The sequence below is a fragment of the Thamnophis sirtalis genome, unplaced genomic scaffold, assembly GCF_051295495.1.
Source record: "Thamnophis sirtalis isolate CommonGarterSnake01/CBP01778 unplaced genomic scaffold, rThaSir2_p1.2 scaffold_5, whole genome shotgun sequence".
In the NCBI taxonomy this organism is placed as follows: domain Eukaryota; kingdom Metazoa; phylum Chordata; class Lepidosauria; order Squamata; family Natricidae; genus Thamnophis; species Thamnophis sirtalis.
In genome coordinates this window covers 68,770,694-68,791,736 of record NW_028261385.1, presented here as the reverse complement: position 1 = coordinate 68,791,736, position 21,043 = coordinate 68,770,694, and positions in this window count along the sequence as shown.

The following is a 21,043-nucleotide window of genomic DNA, read 5'->3' as shown; positions in this document are numbered from 1 at the left end:
TAAGATGATTCCATCATGAATTGTGCAACATATTTTTAAAAGTACAAAAGAAAAATGAATGTGATCATAATAGTTTGCATTAGTTTTATTTTACAAGAAAGACAATGAGTTATTTCTTGCCCCGTGTCACTGATCTAATCCCAGTAAGGTTGCCTGTAAGTGAAATGCTTTTGCATATCACACATTCTGCTTGATATGTTCTTGCTGGATGCTTTTTCTTGGGTGATTTCTATTTATCTCAGTAGATAAGAAAGAATTTGAAAAATGCAGGGGAAAACACCCTGCAAACAGCCTACAGGGCTTTCATTGTAATAAACAAATGGTCCAACCACATCCTGGTCAGTTCCTACTGAGAACAGAAAGATAGAGAAGTGGCAGAGTGCAGATTTTATATGCCGGGGTCCCAAATTTAATTCTCAGTATTTTCAATCTGAAAAACTGTTCCTTTCCTTTCAATACTTAGATAGTATTGAGCCAGATTGGCAAAAAGTATGAATCCAAATACCGTAAGGCATTTTGATACCATCATTTTAATATTCTTTGGGGCTTTATGTGTTATTTTGTTTGCTTCATTTCAAAAGAAACAAACAAAATGTTAAAAAGTTATGATATTTAGGTAGTTACTTACTAAGCACATCTAAATTATATTAAAGCAACCAAAATATCTTTACAATCCCCAAGGTATGTCAAAACCTTTGAGCATCTCATTTCAATTGAAAGTTGAAAAATTTGACGCACCCTACAGGTGCTACATATCATATTTGCACCTATTTTTAATCTATTACAACCAAAGGAAAATCAATGTCGTAATAAAGAAAATGATTTGCCTCTCAACAACATTGATATCTCATGGCATCAGTCATTAAATACTTAGTTTCAAGTTTTTAAATCTGACAGCATATGAGTTCCCATAAGTCTGTAGCTGGAATCATATCCAATCAGTGAAGAAAAATATGTAATGATAAAATCCCAAATGAACGAAAGGGCCACCATCAGTGAGCCATTGGGCAGCATTACCTGGTCTGTTGTCTGGATGCTTGGGTGGTTTAGGGACAGGTAATTTTTGGTGGGTGGGGATGTGTTTGGGGATTGTCATGTGTGCTGGTCCTGGTCTCTAGGTGTTATGTGAATTTCATTGTATGGGTATACTGTGTATGTACGTACAATGACAATAAAGTATTCTATTCAAATCACAACTCTTTCCAAGCAAGATTTTGTGGAACTGCTGCTTGGGTTAATAAAGGAATTTCATTCCCTCTTGTTCACAATAAAAACAAACACTTTAATAGTATCACAATTGCTTAACAATATTTTAAATTTACTAAATGTGAGCATTGTTGGCTTCAGAATATTAATTCATTGAAACTTTGATAACATGATTTCACGTTTCTGATATTATTAACACTAGGATATCTAGCAAGGATATCATATTTCATTCATTATTTGCATTCCATCATTCATCTTCGAATGAATTCTGACCATGTTTTTTTCTTGGTTAGATGGCAGGTCTGCTATTACTAATAATAATAGTGATATTAGTGGGGTGAGAGAAAGAGACAGTGTCAAAAAAGTCAAAAAGGCAGTTCTACTTCCATGATCAAAGTTTCAAAGTACTTGAGTGTGATATCAGCAATCAGGGAAAAGCAGAAGGCTCTGATCACATAACAAGTATCATCTTCACTTGTTTGACATATCACTGGAACACACCCTGTCATGGCCAAAGAATCAATAATGACATGTGAAATTACTTCTGAGTAGTCCTTTATTATATAGGCAATTATGTGTATTAATTATAGATATATTTTTTGTGGCCTGCTAGCAGCCAATGGAGCTGGCAGCAGATTCGGATAGTGAGGAGGTTGGGGAGGAACATGGGCCAGTCCTGGACTCTGGGGAAGGCTCTGATGAGTGCTCTGCATCAGAGGCAGAGATGGGGCCACGGCCATCTGACAGTTATCAGCTGCCTTTGGATTCAGACATCAGTGAGGCAGATGAACAGCTGGAGCCTGTTCTCAGTATGCGCATGCACAGAGTTGCCAGACAAAGAGAATAGCTAAGGAACAAAGGTCAATTTGGGAGTAATGCCAGGTGGATGGTGAAGTGGCTCCTCTCATAGGGAATAAAAGAGGAGCGAAAGGGAAGGGTTGCTTGCAGGAGAAAATTAATTCATTCCTGCATTCTTGCTGAGCATTGCAGCATCTGAAAGATATAGGCCTGGCCACTCTCCAAACCTGATAAAGATTGGTAATTGTAAACTATCTTGAAAGACTGTAGGCTGGGACTTTGTGGAGAGGAATTCACTATAAATTAAATAAAAGGGGTTTGTTGGGATGAGAACTTGGCTTCTTGCTGCTGGAGAAACAGGGGTGGGTTCCTGCCAGTTCTAACCTCTTCTATAGAAGAGGTTCCACAAATCTACAGTGCCATTTAGAACCGGTTCCAGTTCCCTCCCCCCGCCATCTGCACATCATCAAGATGAAGAGCGAGAGGAAGAATTCTGGGAGTTGAAGTCCACAAGTCTTAAAGCTGTCAAGTTTGAACGCCCCTGGGTTTTCTTTCTAAAGGGTTAGGGGTATAAGAGTCTTGTAACTTGATAGCTTTAAGACTTGCGTGCTTCAAATGCCAGAGTTTCTGAGCCAACATTTTGGTTGCTAAGCAAGAGCATTGTTAAGTGAATTTCACCACATATTACAAGTTGGCCACGCCCACCCAGTCACATGACTGCCAAGCCAGTCGCACTCAGTCACATGGCTGGCAAGCCACTCCCACCCGGTCACATGGCCAGCAAGCCACTCCCACCCAGTCACATGGCCAGCAAGTCACTCCCACAAAGCAGGCCACACCTACAGAAGAAGTTCTAAAAAATTTGAAACCCACCACTGTGGGGAAGCCTAGGTCAGAACAATACTCTGAATTGCTAGGGAGGTCCACCTTCGCCCTCTTCCTGCCTACCAGACATTCCAAACTCTGCTGTCTCTTCGCTGTCTGGAAAAAATACCGTCCCTTCCTTTCACTCCAGACTACATTCCATGATGCATCCTTTCCAGATTGATTTATGGTGTCACCATCCACCTGTTTGTGTTGAGATATGAAGAAAACATCTCTGCATATGGAAAGGATCAGTTAGTAAGCAAAGCAAATTATTTTCAACTGGACAGTGACATTGCCTCTACTGTATCTGAGGATTCCACATACTGGAAAGATGATAGATCAAGGGATAAGAGCACGAAAATTATATCAGAAGCAAGTGAAATCCCATTTTGGTTCTTGTTTACTTTGGTTACATGAGGCTAGTTATTGAAGTCAACTGAGGGTGAGAATGACTAAAGTCCCTTGTAGTAGAGTCTCCACTTATGGCAAATTTTGAATAAAAAGAAATGACATTAAGCATAATTAACTAGTGATATGCACCTTTCAGAAATAGTGCTTTGAACCTCAGTTAAGCATAGCATCCTCTGTTTTTCTGTTGTTCATTAAAGAATCTACTTTTTCAGATTTCCATGTGGGATTGAAAAAGGTGCTACTTTTAGAATCATATTAACTTTAATGAATAGATTCCCTAAAGTAGCAACATCTTTTCTTCCTGCAAGGTGAAATGGTTGCTTCTTCCTAGTCATTTTCAAGCATGAACACAGACTTTTAATTCATACTTTTTGTGATTAATACATCAATGTCTTTGTGTGTCTTTTCTCTGCTCACCTCAGACGCTGTTAATTATTCTAGACATAAATAGTGTTTCAATCCTTCTTGTAACCTCTACAAAATTGGAAACTTTGAAACACAAAGCCAGAAACAAATGAGTTGATTCATGGTATTGTACAGCAGAAAATAGTTTGCAGCCTGCTTTTCATATCAAATTTCATCATCACGTCAATGGATTTTAGCTGCATGCCTGGAATACTAATTTAATTGCATTAATTTGTGGTGGCAAAATATAAAAATTACATAACGCTAGGCATTTCCAGATCAGCTTATATTCATTACTCTCTGGAAAGTTCAGAGTTAGAGTTAGCTGACAGTATTAAATTACTAAGCCTTTATTATATGCCTTATATTAATATGGAACCATTTCCATGATTCTGTATTTCCTTGCAAGAAATAAACTATGGCTTACCAAACTCCGACATAAAACCAAACCAAAAATGAACAAACCGTATTATATCTTAGTGCTTTCGGTCAACCTTTTGGCAGTTCATGGTGATGTCTAATAAAGAGTTGACTTTGGCATCATTTTGAACTATTGGAAATCGCAGGCACATTTCCCCATGTAAACATGCCTGTAACATGTTTCTGTTACCGCATGAGAGCATATTTTTGTCATCTAGTACCACAATGCTTGCTTTTACGTTGTTTGGCTTAGAAGACTGTCAAGGTTACCAAAGTAGCACTCCATAGCCAGGCCTGGAGCCAATTGAAATGATTTTTGCCCATTAAAATGTTAGATGTATTATATTAGCAGCCGTGTAGAACTACAGTAACAATTCAACTTTTTATTGTTTAGAGAAGATCACTGCTTCAGAACTGAGGCCAAATCAAATATTACATTAAACATTTTTAAAGCATATACACTGGCTACTTCTATTCTTCTTCTTCAGAAGAAGAAAGTACCATTATTGACTTTCAGTGCAGACTATGCTGTCTTTGGTAGACAGAGGAGTCTTCCAGTCAAATATAATTTCCTATAAAATAATGGTCCTGGGGTTAGACTCAGTACTTTATAAAAGCAAATATTTCTGAACAGGTCATAATTTGATGAAAAAGGTCATTTCCTTGGACTATACTTCAATGATTAATGGAAACACCCAATGAGTCACTATAGATTCTTCTAGTTCCAATTTTAGCACAATTCCTAAGGATAATTACTCAGAGGTAACTTTTTACAGTCCCATTGAATTGTTTTAAGTTGTAATATGCCATGATGCATCTGAAGCAGCTAAGGAAGTGATGGCGAACCTTTTCCGCCTTGGGTGCCAAAAGCACATGTGTGCTATCACACGCACTTGCATGCCCACCCCATAATATAATGTCCCCCCACACTATGCACCCTGCACATCCGTGTATGACACACACACACCGCCCACCGGAGGCTCTCTCAGACCGGAAATGGCCCATTATCTGACTTCCAGTAGACCTGGTAGGTCCATTTTTCACCCTCCCCAGGCTCAAGAGGCTTTCTAGAAGCCTGGGGAGGGTGAAAAATGGCCCAATACGGAAACCAGAAGTTTGGGGATGGACTTCCGGGTTGCCCGTTGGGTCGTTTTCTCCCTCCGGAGGCTTCAGGAGATTTCCCTGAAGCCTCCAGAGGGTGAAAAATGTCCGAAAATCAAGCCCAAAAATCAGCTGGCCAGCGCACTGGACATGATAGGGCAATGCCTTGCATGCCCTCATGGATTCCGCTTGCCACCTGTGGCACATGTGCCATAGGTTCACCATCACAGAGCTAAGGGATCACAAAAGTCTTTTTAAACATAAATTTAGTTGAACATAAATAAATCTGATGATCTCAATGACCTCAAATACAGATAAAACTATTTAGAATATTTAATTCTAACTCTAATCGAAACCTCTAGAAATATTAGGAATAACATTTTTTGTGATTGATGTTACAACCTATTTAATTAAAGTTAATGTATTATGCATGTATTTTATTAAATTTATTTTGTATTAAGCCTTCAGAAAGTGATTTGGGAATCCAAACCCACATTGTAGAATACTTATTAAGTTTAGTATCCTGGATTGCTTTCTTCAGTATGATGAATCAACTGCTAGTAATGTCAGCATAGTATCCCAGCCTTTATAATGTCCCTCTTCTCCTTCCTGACAGGATTGTTATTGAGAATATAAAACACAAAAAAGGTCATAGAGTTATACAACAATAAATAAAATGCTCTAGAAATAAATCCCAGTCTCAGCTGAAGTTGAGGCCTTTGTGAAACAATCAAGTTGTATGTCTTTATAAGCTCTTAGTCCTGCTTCATTCACCCATCCAACTTGGAATGTCCTGGGCTTCCTTGTCTTGCTGGCCAAGTGCTGCCCCCTGCTGGGTCACTAACTTACATTCTTCCATATCTTTTATTGAACTTTGTCCTTGGTTTCTCTGAGAGTTGCTTCTTTGTCTCTACTTGAGCCTGACTGGATGCAACTTACTTAGGCATGTTGTTTCCAACTGTTTCAACTTTTGGAATTCCATATCTGTTGTTTCATCCTTCATAGGATCTCTCAGGTACTCTGCCCTTTTGTCATCAAACACTGTTCCTGAGCAGCAAAAACCAAGTCTTAAAAAAACATGAAAAGCACATTCTTTAAAAGTGTAGCTTTCCTGAGAAAATCAAGCTCTAAGAAATATATAGAACCATTCAGGGGTGGGTTCCTGAACCGGTTAGTACTGGTTCGCTGCACGCACACTTTGCACTTTGCCAGCTGTGTGTTGTTTGCACATGCATATTTGACTAAAAATTGCTCTGCGCATGTGCAGAACCATGCTGGCAATGGCAGAAGATACCAGAGAACTGGTTCACGGGCGTGTCGGGCCTGGGTCACTGCCGGTTCTGTGACCTAGACATGAATTCCACTACTGGTTCGGCTGAACTGAGCTGAACCGGCAGCAACCCACCTCTGGAACCATTCTCTTGGAACATAACACAGCAAAAAAAATCTAACTGAGCTCCAGACATGGGACTCAGAACATTTCATTTACTATCATTCATTGCTCCAGTGTCTTATAATTTCACTCAGCTGATGGTTTACTTTGATATCAGCGTCTCTGCAGAATCTTTAATTTGAAAGGCCAGCCTTAAATTAGGGTACTAAAAACTACAAGTGAAATTCTTACAAGTGCCTCGGCTTTCTTCCTGCCTTTCTAAATCTGAAAACAGGCTGCAAAATAGCAACCCTGCAAAATTGTGTGCAATGGTGTTAAAGAATAAGAAAAACTACAACCTATGTAATTTTATGTCATCCATTTGAATAGATTATTATTTTGTGATGGAAAAATATAACTTTTTATTTGGCACTATGAGGTATTCATTGCAAAATGTATCTGTCAAAGGAAAAATATAAAATTGTAAGCTTATGAGGATGGGAAGGGGAGAAGAAGAGAGGGGAAGGAAGGGGGAAAGGAGGGGAGAGGAAGGAAGGAAAGAAGGAAGGAAGGAGGGAGGGAAGGAAGGAAGGAGCTTTCGACTAATAATATTAATTTACCTCCTTCCTTGTTCTTTACTACAATAAAATGCTAAGAATTGAGGAAACAACAAATTTAAACTATGCAAGAAGCAAAGCATGATTATGTGATTGTGCATTAATTTCTATGCATTTATGCTCATATGTGTATTTATTTGTGTCTCTCTCCTTGCCTACTTATATGCTCAAGAAGTTAAATAAGGATTACTGAGTTATAGGATTGCTTCTTTGGTTTTCACCCAGAATAAGTGAAACATTTCTATGATTAATTTGATTTCTAACTGAACTGTAGAAATTTAATTTTCCAGCTGCAGAATAGGTGATGGCCTCAATATAAAGAAATATACAGGAAAATGCATATTCACCTCTAAAACTAGTTAAGGTTCTTCCCCAGACCATATATTCAAAATATTATATCAACCAAACAGAGTTAAAACAAACAGTAGGTTAGAGCCAAAATAAATGCGACACCATCAAAATTGCCCCTTCATCAGAAGCTCTATTATTAACCCTTCTATGTGGTGGGACTCAAAATAAAAGCAGAGAGAAAGACAAAGAGGTAACTTATTCCTTTGTAGAATTGGTACCTGCTGAGGGGAATTTCCATCCATAAACATTGGGAGAAAGACTGAAAATGGCCTCCAACTGTCCTAGAATCAGGGTGGGATTTTTAAGTTATTATTAATCTTTTGTTTTTGAAAATGAAAAATAAAGCATTGGGTCTGTGCTGCTCACTGTGGGCCATAACAAACTGGGACAGATCTAGAGGAAATTGATCAAGATCTGAGAAAGAAAAACATAAGGAACAGTTGCAATTTTTTTTCATTAGCATGAAAAAGAAAAGATTTCAAGGAGACTTCATAGCGTTCATGGAGTATTTCAGGGTCTGTTTGTAAAAGATGGGGCAGAGGCAGGAGACAAAACAACAGGTTTAAATTATAAAAAAAAAGATTTAGCTTGGTTTCCAGGAAAGGTTTTTTTTAAAACAAAGAGTTGTTTGATTCAACAGTGGAACAAAATGCCTTTCGCAGTGGTGGATTCTCCTTTGCTGCAGATATTTAAATAGAATCAGACTATCTGTCAGGAGGCTGGAGATCAGATACCTGCCCTGGGTAGGGAATGGACAACATAATTAACTAGGACCTTTCCAACCTTGTCAATGGACCATAGTTTTATGGCAATGATTTTCTAGCCAAAGTAGCACTGACCTTTCTCCTTTCCCATTTCCTGGAATTGATTTGTTGTTCTGGCTAGTTTTCCCCTTTCCCTGCAATCCTTATGTAGAGATCAATATACACAAAAGAAAGTACACACCGTATTCTTGCTGCTCCCCCCTTTTCCCTTAGCCCCCTCTCCCTAGCTAACTTTCACTTTTTACTTCCAGTTGTACCCCTCCAGCATCCTGTTATCTCATAGCTCAGCATCATGACAAATTGCTCTCACATTTCTACTATAACTGATCCACTTAATGATTAGTATTTCTTATTTCCTCTGCTAGATTTGGGATGATGGAAAAAGCTCTCTAATAACATATCGACACAACTTGACTGTATCCTGGAGCAAAACTTTTTCCTACTAAAATTTGTTAAAATCCCCCTTGGTGCTTCTGTCCTACTCTATTTATATCTTCTATATGGCTATTAAACTTAGCACAAAGCAGACTGCAATGGGCAAATCGTTTACAATATATTCTTGGTTTGTAAAAAAAATGGTTTTGGTCTCACATGCCTTATATTTATTTCTTAGTACATCAGTTCTATCCTGAAAAGCATACGCATTCAGACAAAATAAAACTCTTAAAATATGACATTGTTTGATTAGGGTCAAGAATAACGATCATGCCATTAAAAAAAATCAGTGGCTTAGAAACTGATAATTTCTCTCTGACATAAACAATATATTTTCCCTTCTTCACTCTGGTACAGAGCCCAGGAAGATTTCTTTGCTTAATGGGTAAATAAAACTAACATTACCTTGTCCAGGAAAGACAGCTATTCTATTATAAAAGCAATCTCACTGTAAATATATTTTAGTCTGAGACTATTGCCACAGGTGCAATGATATGGTAAAGGACTAATTCTTTCTTTCCTACTTCAGAATGTGAAACAACAAACTGTCATCAAATCGTAACAGTCCCACTATTTGCGAGCAGAAAATACATCCAGTTACTAGGAATACTGCAGAGAGTAATTAAAAAATGCATCCAACTGATAGAAATACTGCCAGAGAGTAATGAAAAAAAAAAAGATTCAATAAAGCTTTAAGCTTCTCATCAAACTACCAGTATCTCTTCCCTTTAAAATCTACAAGTTCAGAAGGATAAATTTGATATGTGGAATTGTCCTGGTAGCCTATTGATTAATTAAATCAAATTAAGGCTTTTGACTATGGTAGAAGAGAGAAAACAGGGAAGAAAAGTTTCTCCAGTAAATATGAATTGTTTCTTATCTTTTTCCCGTTTCTCTTAGAAAAATAATATTTATTCATTCAGTGATTAGATATTAGTACTTGCTTCTTTCTTATAAGTAAGGAGCATACGCTCACAACTAGCGAACCCATTGTTAAAGTAAGTGCAGCCCACCTCTGCCCCACACCTATTTGCATCACTCAGGTGACCCTGATGACAAAGATAAACCTCCCGATGGCCTTAACAACTTGCTAAAAGAATGCAAATTACCAGCTGTCTTCAAGGACTATAAATCTTTCCATTCCCCACCATCCAATCAGAGCTGAAGAGGCTTCTTGGATGGGGTGTGAAATGCCTTAAGAGAAAAATCAGAAATCCAATTACCTCTTAGGGAAAAAGCACATTTGTTGTCAAAAACATCAAGTCAGATGTCCCTATATTTGGGGGAACTGGCGAAGAGAATTGGGATTTTGAAAACATGCTGCATGCATGTCAATAAAATTTCTTCTATGGTTTCAGGTTTTAATAACACAGTATCCAGGTAGCTTAAAGGTAACCTGGTGAGTCTGCTCTCTGCAGCCTGCTCTAGCTTTCCAGGAATTTCTCTATCACCTACAGTAGTTTACTTTCATTTTTTTTTCCTGGGAAAATTCTGGGCATATTGCCAAAGTACTGGGCTGCAGCCATCTGTTATTTTATTTTCTAAGAATGCACCTGAGTCTATTTGGAGCACAAACCTTTGACTGCAAATAGTGGACCCTGCGCTTTGCTCTGGTATGTGTTAGTTAAATAACAATTATTTTATAATTAAAAGAAGAACTGAGTGGGCAACAAGAGAGACAACACTAGGTGCACTGGCATCACACAAGCCACATAAGGCATCCAAGAAGTAAGTTTAATAAAAGATCCTTTGTTTCTCCAAACTCCCATGGAACAATCATGTATGTATTATTTGGGGCAAAGTACTGTTTTTCAGTTTCCCTTACTTTACAAAGTTGTGCATAGGATTGCTACCTTAGAATTACCAAGGCCCAGATATTACAATTCTATTCCAGAGCAATACAAAAGTCCTTTTTATTTTAGAAGAAAACAAGTCACTACAGCCTCAGGCAAAATGGTCTAAAGATGAAACTTGTCATGTTGGTGAATGGAGTTGAAAACCAGTTCTCCTTTTAAAAGAAAACTATGTTATAGTGATATTTTCAAACTGAAGTTTTTCACATAGTGTTTCAAACTAAACCAAATAAAGGGATAAATCATCATGGAATGTAAAAGAAAAAGTCATCAGTGCAGATTACATAATCTAACCACAAAATCCAAAGACATAGAATCAGTAACCCAAGCTTTCTTTATTAAATACTTTTTTATGACTGTTTTCTTTGTGGCCTTTATATGAGGGCTTCTCTTACCCTTTTAGTTCCATTTAACATAGTTATCTTAATGATATGTAATGAATGTTTCAAAAGCTAAATTTAATTTTTTTGGAGCAAACTCTCTTAAACATAGTCAGATTTACTTTTAAATCATAATGGATGGGGCTGTACCATTAAAGAGGTAAAGTTCATCAAACTAGTTCTTTCTTATTCTGAAAGAATGGGTGGCAATAAAGAACACCTGAAAATTCCCTCGGGAAATAGCTTGGCGATATTTTTTCCTTTTTATATAAATAATTCAACCGCCATTAAGAAAACAGTAGAATTGCACAGTTCATTAATTTAGATGGATTCTACATTTGTAGAATTACACTCAATGCTTTAATACAACAGAGGTTCCTGAGGAAGACAGCTGTATCGCCCAAATGATCCAGAAAACTCAACAAGAACAGCAAATTGACAGAAAGTTACCTTTATATGTTCAGTGAACTTATGCTAGTAATCATCTGCATATTATCTGCAGGAATATCATGGTTTTATAAATTTTCAGGTTCATTAAAATCTTATGGTCAATTGGAACATGATCTTAAGAGCCTAATAGAGACAATTGTTGATAAAAGCATGGCATGTAGGATTATTTCTGTACCATAAATATAAATGGAGAAGTACACTAGCTGCTAAATGAGGTTACCATTTTTTGGAAAAAAAAACAGAACTTCATTCTTATTTTGGGTCAATCTTTTCCAATAAGATAGTAAGATTTCTCATGGTAAATGTAAAAAGTGGCAGCAGAATTGCAATGAAAGTTGAATAGAGATATATAGTTGAAGTCTGCTACATGAATAAATTTAAATGTCTTTGGTCAACTGAGCTACATCCTGTGGCAAGGGAGGAAAAAAAAGATAATTTGTCCTAATATCTATCCATTATTGGATCTTGGAATGTAGATAATGATGAAGGAGAACAAATGTTATCAAAAACAGGAAAAAGAAATATCTATGGAGCTAGAAATAATGCATTTATCAGAAAGTGGGCTAGTTAAGAAAGTTAACAAAATTAATTTAGGCTATTGTTATTGGGTTGCTTCCATAGTAGATAATAAGACTCCCATTGGAATAATAAATCCTCTTTTCAGAAAAATATTTGAGAAGAACTTGATCTGTATTAACCATCTAAGATTTAGCACAATTCAATTTAAGTCTGGCATGATTTAGTTTAAATCTGACATTGAAATACAACACAATTTGAGATTTAAAATTCTCTTGGAATTAAAGCATTTTAAGCTGCTTATGCACATTTATTATTTTTTAAATTGAGAAATATATTATCACTATTACATACTATGTACATCAAAGACAATGATGTAAACAGCTCTCAGCAATCACGATATAAACAAAGTCTATTATACGTATAATAAAGTTGACTGAATAAAGTATCAAAAAAATCTCGGACACATTAAGAGATGAACAGCATACTCTTATGGGAAGGATTTCCAGAGGACATAAAACTTACTAGCCAATGACTAAATAAGTATCAGAGAACCTATCATACCACTCAATTCTCAACTGTTTGTGTTATCCTTGTAAGGAAAGAAATCTGTAACAGTTTTTGAGACTTCGTGACTTGGCTAGCATCATTTTTATGTCATCATTAAAAAGTTCCTTGATTTGATTCAATCTCTTGGTTTGAAGATGTGATTCAAGGATCCAGTTCAAAAGGATTGAATAATTTTCTTCAAAATGAATCATTTATTTGAAGGTTTGCACAGCCATAGAACTATGCTTAGCTTCAGAGACTATACTTGAAGTATTCAGACAAACTGAAATGAGTTTTGAGATGAGGAACAAGGATTGGGGGACAGGAAAATAGCCCTCTGAAGTAAAACTACAGAACATTGAGATGTTTCAATTACTTAGTATGGCGTGAGCTTCATTTGTAATTATATTGAAGTAGACTGCTAGATATTTATGTATTTATCTTCATTATTTTTATAAATAATTCAATATGGTGAAGATACCTAATATTCCCTCCTCCATTTTCCCCACAGTAACTCTGCAATTCCTCCAACATGCAAAGGGTTAGACTCACTATATTTCATGGCTCTGCTAATTCTACTAACTCTATGGTTTAAACTCCTAATTGCTAAACTCCACTTCTGTTAATCTGTTAAACTCCACTACTGTTAATCAGCATACAGGTGGATGGGTGGGAGGGTAAATTTATTGCTATCTGTGACCAGCACATGCGCACAGTGTGTCTGTCTATCTGTCTACACACACACACACACAATTTTATTAGATAATGTTTTCTGCCTCAACTTAATGGCAATGAGGACAAAAATGGCTACATTATAAATAACAGAGACATATCAACGATCACCTCTTCCTAGAAGTTCTTTTATGAGGGCTGAATTAGTACATCATGCAAGTTTGAAATCACAATACAACAGAACATGCTGTACATCCTCAATGGCATTGGAATCACAGGGCAAAATTTGTTTGTAGAAAAGATTTCCTTGTATTTACCATCAATGATTGCTGAAAGGAATATTTTAGCCAGAACAAATGTTCTATGATATCTGATTTACTAGGGTTTGGCAATAATGAGCTTCCTTGTGGTAAAAACAATCTCCAAGACCTATGTTACCTTGGTGCTGAGCTAATATCTTGTTGACACCCTGTGTGAAAGGATCCTTTCCTTTTGTGATCTTTTTTGCCTAAACATACCCTGTGTTTGTATTGCCTCATTAGAGAATAAGGCCATAGGCCTCCAGTTTTTCTATGATGGATATCTTCCTGGGATATTGGAAGTTACTTCTATTAACCAGAAATGTCAGGCTGGTTCAGTAAATCAATAGTTTCAGCTCACAGCTGAATATAACAATCTAAATCTTGGCCTCTATCTTTGTAATTCCTGCTTCTAATCTTAAAGCTGCATTTGAAATGCATTGGAGGATTTGCATGACCAATTTTAAAAACTCAAATTATGAAACCCTCTGTTTTATCATCTATTTTTCTTTTCCACAGTATTGAGCAAAGCTTCCAAGAACTCCTATCATCCTTACCACAGAAAGTGACAGAATAATGACATTGTTAGAATACAGGAGAATTGAAAGTGTTGGCTAGCATTGGAGGATAAAAGTTGCTTTGCTGAGCTGGTCTGTAACTGAATTTATGTAAAAGTTTAAAAAGTAATGGAGCAAAGGTATATCCTTTCTTTCCTCATGCTGTAATGATTGAGTTAGTTAACTGCCTTCTGGACCATGTCTAACGCTGAGTATTACTATAGAATTTATATATCACTAAAAGTAATTGTTGTTTTGGTAGGCAGCAGCTTCTTCCACAGTAGCTTTCTCAATATGGAATCACACAGAGATCTAAGTTCTATAACAGCTGCTGTTTGGAGCAATAAGAATATTCTTCACCTAGGACAGGGTGTCAAATTGGTGGGATGGATGTGTCATGCGCAGGCCACGCCCAACAGGGGTGAAATGCTACTAGTTCGGATCAGTTCGCCCAAACTCATTGTAAAAATTCTACTAGTTCACCCAAACTGGTAGTCAAAAAATGAAACCGGTTCAGGCAAACTGGTTTTTCTGACAATCAACTGTGATGCATGATTTATATTATCTGAACAATGTGGCACACTGGATTCTCTGCCCCCTTGCTGTTTGCTTACCTTCGCAGGCACTTGGTAGCGGGCTCCGCCCACCCACCTGGACGTCATCACATCTGTTTTTGATGCTCTGTACATGCACAGCAGTTTGTGTGCATGCTTACATTGCTACTGAACTAGTAGCAAACGTAAGTGTATTTCACCCGTGATGCCCACCCCAGCTCTGCGAAAGGGAAAAATGTTGCAAAACATCATGTAACACTAATGTGACACTGCGAGTTTGACACCCATCTCATAGGAGGTATTCTGCTATGATCATTTAGTCTGTAATAGGTCTCCCTAGTTTAAATCCTACCTGTTCTTCAGTTAGGATACCGTTATCTTCAATCCATATAATGTCTCAAGTAGACATTTAGCATAGATTTTGCTGATTACTTTCACCAGACTGATTACATGGTAGTTTGCTGAATTTTACTTTTATCCTTTTTAATCGATTGGGATTGTTATAGCTGGGCTCCAGTCTTCTGGGATATGAGTGTTATTGCCAAAAAAATGCAAAATACTGGGGGGAAAAACTGGATCCCAATAATCAATGTTATTTTTGAAAATCTCACTGGGAATAAGATCACCAACAGGGGTGTTATTGGGCTTCAGTTGCTCAATTAATTGTCTTATTTCTCTAATGGATACAGATGGTCAGTGTGATAACAGCATAGGAATTCCACTATACAATCAGTAGTGCATACAGTATTATTGGACAATAATCCATGACAAAGTAATTGTCAATAGACAATTATTTCATCTGAATCTATGAAAGTCCAAAATCAATCATATGCACAAAAAGCTATATAAACTATCCAGGGAAACATAGCAGATAAGTCTAATAGTTCTGTTTAGTGCAAGAGATACTAATTACATGGGACAATGAACCATAGCTTGCTTAGTAAGTATCATTTGAAAAACAGAAATAAAATTTTAAATTGATGTAGTCACATAGAAATTTAAAGTTTCCATTCATTGAATATTTTCATCTCTAATATTGTATTTCATTTACTTTAGAAAAGTGTGATTTATAAATTGCAAATAAAGCTACAAATATTTCTAAAAATCACATTGTACCAGACAAAAGTATAAACACTATAACACATGTCAAGAAGCTTTAAATTTCCTTCCCTTTTAAATTAAGAGAAGAGAATGTGCACAAACGTGGCAGTTTTTTTCCTTAGATTAAGAAATCATGGTTTGCTGTTTTGTTTAACCTAAGCCAATTTGTATTGCTTCTAGACTGAAAACTCTGTTGATAGAGCCTTAAATGTAATAGGACTATAAGGAACTGAAAGAAACAACTGTTTAATCATTAACAACCCAGATTAATTAAAAACATTTGTGATTACTTAGAAGTAGCTGTAAATCCTGTGGTATTCCAGTTTATCTGTTTGCTGTACTGAACCTTGTTTTGATCATATGTGAGGCTCTGCAATCTCATTGTAGATGTTTCTGTGTAGACATTTGCAGAGAAAACATGACTCAGAAAAACAGTGGTCTTCTAAGAGGGGCTTGGGGGTGTGTGTTGCCTTCTACTTGGTTATTGCTTTTCTTTTCATCTGCTGGATGAGACTAGTCAATCATTTGTGGCATGTTTGCTATCTATATGTTGATTATAGTCACTTAGTTTTCTCATTACATCAAAGCTACATCAGACCCTTGAAAGTTCACTTAGTCTTCCCATCATATCAGCAAATCCCTAAAATCCAAAGTCAGTAATGGTTGGAACAAGGTTAAACAAAGATCAAGCTGTACATGAGACTTGACATAATGTGTGATCTCACATTAGTGTAAGCCATGGGGTTGAGATGTGGGACAATTATGTATGCTCAACAGTTTCTCCTTGAAAATCTGCCAGGCAGCTACTATTTTTTCTATAAATGAAAACCTACAGATACATGAAAATTTGAGTGTTCTTTTAACCTATACAGAACAATCAATAACTTTACCTCAAGAATACTTAATATTTTCCAGGAAAACCTAACATGCAAATGCAGATCTCAACATATATTTCAGTCCAAGCTGTCTCTCCGTCCAAATCACTGTTCTTAAATTTAAAAGGTGTGTCAGATTGAATCTAGATACATCTGAATTCTTATATTATCAATTAAAAATGTAATACTTGTCCTTTTTCAGATGTTTAAATTAGAAACATTTACCCGAGCATCTGAAAGAATTATTTATATTAGGGGTTCTGGTCAGATATCGGTCCTAAAGGCAACTGTATTTTTCTTCTTTTTCTTCTTCTTCTTCTTCTTCTTCTTCTTCTTCTTCTTCTTCTTCTTCTTCTTCTTCTTCTTCTTCTTCTTCTTCTTCTTCTTCTTCTTCTTCTCCTCCTCCTCCTCCTCCTCCTCCTCCTCCTCCTCCTTCTGCTTCTCCTTCTGCTTCTGCTTCTTGTTCCATATCCATATCAGACATTAGTGATCATGTCGGCAATCATATTTTTGTCAACAGGCACACGAAAAAGTGCTGCTGAGCTTTGTCGAAACCAGTCCCTTAGGTTTTGAAGTCATGATGTTCTTCTTCTTCCTGGACCACATTTTCCTTCAATTTTTCCCTGGAGGATTAAGTGAAGTATGCGATATTTTTCTGGGTGCAAATGCACTACAACACCACAATGGAAGGAGGGAAACAGGACTAGAGCTTGGCCTCATATAACTCTTAAGACATATGGATTTGGAATCCAGTTGTTGTTAGATTATGTTACATTTTCAAGAACACACTTTTCTGAAAGGATCAGGTTTACAGGTTAGATTATTCCAATACATATTCCAATACATAAATATTCCTTATTTATTTCTGAGCCCTGATAGCAATTCAAAAGAGAACCCTCTTTTCAATTGCTATCAGGGCTCAGAAATAAATAAGGATCATGACTCATTAAAAGTGGAATAGGAATTCCAGCCCATAAGAAAAATTAAAAGTTTGGGGGGGGGGTCCCAAAAACCAGCAGTAGCAACCCAATTCTATATCATTATCCCCAAAACTGCACACACAACTTCACATAATCAACAGGACAGCATTCAGGCAAAGGAGCATCTTTATTTTTTTAATACATCTACATACAACTTCTCCAAAATAATGTTTGTGCAGAGTATGATTGCCTGTTATTATGCCACTATCAATTCCTTGATGTATTTTTATAAAATATGTAAAATCAAGCTGGGCTTTGATCACATTATTGCAACTGCCATCTTGGTCTTTTTGACATGGTTGGCAGTCGAACATTATTCTTTTAATTATGAATTGCATTCTATTTTCTATTTTGTAAGTACATTTGTAGATGCAACAATGACAATAGTAATAATATAATCCCCATCACCTAAAGACTATCTGCTTCCTGTTTTAGACAGTAGTCTCTAGAAAGTGATCTCTGGTTTCTTAAACCTTCATCATTTTGAGTATACATTTAATCTATACATTTGCATTGAGTGTTTGAAGTATAGGTGGTACAGGCCAAGAAAAAATAAATTTAAGAAAACAAAAGATAAAATGCAGAATGTAGAAATAAGAACTGGATTGCCTTTCTTGTGAGACCTGTTGGCTTCTGGTTATTGTTTAACTAGCCATAAGTAGGTCAGGTAGTGAAAAGGGGATAAAATGGTGGAAAAATAAGCTGATTTGGGCAAGACAAAGCATTTGCTCAAAAATACGCACACATATACTTTGAAATATGTATGATATATGCAAGCTTTGGTTAGGGTGAGGCAGGTGAGACAGGAGAGAGAAAGAACATAGTAAGGGTGTTTAGAGCTAACAGAACTGGGACAATCCTTCCTCCCTGTTGGCAAAGGCTATCCATGAGCAAGACGTAAAGGAAACAAGGCAAGAGGCTTTGTGCAAAAAAAAATTCTGGATTGTGACTTGGCAGCTTGGCAAATGAGGAGCATGAGGAGATGGAAGTTCCACTTCTTATGGAATTGCCCAGTAATTCTGTTGTGGTTTGGAGGTTTACCAGAACTAGATTGGAGATTTAATTCAGGAGGGAGCCTGAAAGAAGACCTGTCAAGTGACATTATACAAATTACAGGTAATGCTCAACCTAGAATCATAATTGGATTGGAACTTCCATCACTAAGCAAGGTGGTTGCTAAGTGAGTCACCTTGTAGCTGTTTATGATTTTATATTTTTCACACAGTCATTAAGACAACCACATGGTTGTTATGTGAATCTAGGTTCCCCCAGGGACTTTGCTTGTCAGACGCTGTCTGGGACACAAATGGCAATCACATGACCCTGGGACACTGCAATCATTGTAAATACATGCTGGTTACCAAGAGCTCGGATAGCGACTAAGACAATGCTGCAATGATCATAAGTGCAAGGACACGTCATAAGTCAGTATTTTTCTAGCAGCACTGTAACTTCAAATGATCACTAAACAAATTGTTGTTAATTGAGGATTACTTGTACAGTGAGAGTATTTGCAAGAGAAGAGGGGAATTGATTTACTACTGAAATGTACTACGCTTTTAGGGACATTGTTCAGTTCAGAATTTCCCCACAGTAAAAATTGAAGAATTCATTCCAATTGAATTCAATATTTTTTAGATGTTTGAGGTTATAATCTATTTGTACGCTACTATTCATGAGATTAACATTGACCTCTGGAGGTGTGATATGTTTTCTTATTGGATTCTCCTAAAGAAAAGGAATCACCTCTTAGAACCTCCTTGATGATGGAAGGGTGGATGGGAATACATGCTATAAATGCTGTAAAAAGCGTATTTGAAGATTCTTTATGGTAAATCAGCATATGAACTCAGGACTAGTCTTTGTCTTACCACAGAAGCTATATAAATCTATAAAAGGCCCCACTGGGCTCAGCTACCTCTTTCTCCCCTACCAGCTGCTAGAAGGATGCAAAAAATTGACAACACCCCCTCCCCCCAATATAGTTCTGAACAATTATGGGTTCAAAGTGAATGTTTTTCTCTTTAAAATTGGCATGGTAACATAGATGTGAAATGTGTTTTTACAGTAAAAGAATTCCCTGAAGAGAGGCACTCTCTCACAGTTGAGCAAGAACTGGAGAATGATTAAAAACAACAGAAAAGTAGGAACAAGGGTTTTGGTGAAAGGGTTTCTGGAGCTGTGTCTATGGAACTAAGGTATTATGATGTCTGGGAATGTACTGCGGTAACTTGCTTGGGAAATAGGGAGCCCAACAGTTTGTGGGAAAGTTACAGAGTTTTTTTTTAAAGTAGAAGGTGAAACGGTAGCATCAGAGGAGGAAGGTTCTCAGGTAAACCAATGCATTATTATTATGTACTAGACACTATCAGGTAAAAAAAAAAACAGATGTTAGAAACTACATCACTATATAAATGCTATTCTGGAATAAAGCCCATCCCACTTTTTTGAGGGGGGGAAAGGATTGATAATCGATTGGGGGTTTGGTTTGCTTTTGCTACTCAAATGACAGCAGATGAAATCTGTACTGTAGATGGAAGAGAAAGGAATTTTAGGAAGTTTTTAAAAATCTTGCCCTGTTTGTGGTTAATGTTCCTGCCCTCTCTCCAACCACAGGCTGCTGCCCAGGACTCATTGGCTATTTAGGAACAGCACAGCGAAATGTAGAAAAGATGGCTGCATCAGGTTTAAAAACATCACCCACATCCTGGCTAAAAGAAGTAGGGACCCACCCTGCTTTTCCATATTAATGAGGCAAATTAGGGAGGAAGCTCCTCTGGCTCTTCATTAAAGAAAGAGCCCTGCAAGTGCTGGGAGATCAAAGCAAAACAAAAATCTGTTGAGTCTCCTAATTGAATAAAGTTCACCACTATACCCATTATATTTATTACACTTTCAGAAGGAAAATAAGGGAAAAACCAGTCAAACCACGTTCAAAGGAAGAAATCCTGCTAGCCCAAATCCACAGTTTAGAAATTCAGCTGAAGTCACTTTGCTCCAAGTTGAGTGATATAATGCTAGTCAGCCATAGGTAGATCATTAAAATATCCATAGTATTTTCAATGTTTTCTTTATTTCATTTCATTTTCATTTTTAATACCTTGAAGAAAATGGTAACAGTATGAATAGAGTTCTGTTATGTTACTTAAAATGTGAATGAATATTTCATTTCAGATTATCATTTGGATCTAGGGTTATTCTAAAACATCAAGAGTTTCTTAGAAAAAAATCCCATGCTGATTAGAACTGGAAGGAACAATAGCAACAGCAATAGCACTTAGAGTTATATACCATTTCACAGTGCTTTACAGCACTCTCTGAGCAGTTTACAATGTCAGCATATTGTCCCCAACAATCTGGGTCCTCATTTTACCAATTTCAAAGGATGGAAGTGTTCAACCTCAAGCCCTGTCAGAATCAAACCCCAGACTGTGGACAAAGTTAAACTGCAGTATTGCGTTTGAATGATTGAGCCACTAGAGCTCAGTGGCTCAATACCATACCATACCA